A 1,668-nucleotide genomic window follows, 5' to 3' on the forward strand; every position below is an offset into this window, starting at 1 on the left:
ATGCACTGAGCTGCCTCTGTAGGGTATATTGGGAATACAACATCTATTTGACAAATCCTGTGTACAGCCGACTACACTCCATACTAGTGGAATCTGGAAAGTAGACATCACACACAGGCCCTCTACACAGAGAGAAATGTTAGGCCCTCTACACAGAGAGAAATGTTAGGCTCTCTACACAGAGAGAAATGTTAGGCCCTCTACACAGAGAGAAATGTTAGGCTCTCTACACAGAGAGAAATGTTAGGCCCTCTACACAGAGAGAAATGTTAGGCCCTCTACACAGAGAGAAATGTTAGGCCCTCTACACAGAGAGAAATGTTAGGCTCTCTACACAGAGAGAAATGTTAGGCCCTCTACACAGAGAGAAATGTTAGGCCCTCTACACAGAGAGAGAATGTTAGGCCTACTCATCTTGGCATCTGTGACAGAGATGTGAAAAACATTGGATGTGTGTTTACCCTGCGTTAAATATTCCTCGTTAGCATCAAGACTACACAAACCCATTAGCTTAACAGCTGGAGCCATCATAACCTGGAGATTGGATTACATCTGAGATTACTGTATGTGACTCTCAGTAGACAGACAGACAGACAGACATATAGATAGTTACAGGCAGACAGACACAGAGAGACAGATTTACATACACCAGACAGTTTATTAGGTACACCACCCCGTTCATGAAAATGGATCGCTCCTACAGACAGTGAGTCCCGTGGCCGTGCTGTATAAAGCAGGCAGACAGGCATCAAGGCATTCAGTTACTGTTCTATTGAAAGTTAGAATGGGCGAAACCAGTGACCTAAGTGACTCAGAAACATCTGCCCTCCTGGGCTTCACACACAACAGTGTCTAGGGTTTATCCAGAATGGAACTACCAACACAAAACATCCAGTCAGCAGCAGACCTGCTGGAGAAAACAGCTCGTTGATGAGAGAAGAAGAAGGAGAACGGCAAGCATGGTGCAAGCTGACAGGAGGGCCACAAACAGGCAAATAACAGGAGGGCCACAAACAGGCAAATAACAGGAGGGCCACAAACAGGCTAATAACAGGAGGGCCACAAACAGGCTAATAACAGGAGGGCCACAAACAGGCAAATAACAGGAGGGCCACAAACAGGCTAATAACAGGAGGGCCACAAACAGGCTAATAACAGGAGGGCCACAAACAGGCTAATAACAGGAGGGCCACAAACAGGCTAATAACAGGAGGGCCACAAACAGGCTAATAACAGGAGGGCCACAAACAGGCTAATAACAGGAGGGCCACAAACAGGCAAATAACAGGAGGGCCACAAACAGGCTAATAACAGGAGGGCCACAAACAGGCTAATAACAGGAGGGCCACAAACAGGCTAATAACAGGAGGGCCACAAACAGGCTAATAACAGGAGGGCCACAAACAGGCTAATAACAGGAGGGCCACAAACAGGCAAATAACAGGAGGGCCACAAACAGGCTAATAACAGGAGGGCCACAAACAGGCAAATAACAGGAGGGCCACAAACAGGCAAATAACAGGAGGGCCACAAACAGGCTAATAACAGGAGGGCCACAAACAGGCAAATAACAGGAGGGCCACAAACAGGCAAATAACAGGAGGGCCACAAAAAGGCAAATAACAGGAGGGCCACAAACAGGCAAATAACAGGAGGGCCACAAACAGG

The sequence above is a fragment of the Salvelinus alpinus genome, chromosome 1 (genome assembly GCF_045679555.1).
Source record: "Salvelinus alpinus chromosome 1, SLU_Salpinus.1, whole genome shotgun sequence".
Classification (NCBI taxonomy): Eukaryota; Metazoa; Chordata; class Actinopteri; order Salmoniformes; family Salmonidae; genus Salvelinus; species Salvelinus alpinus.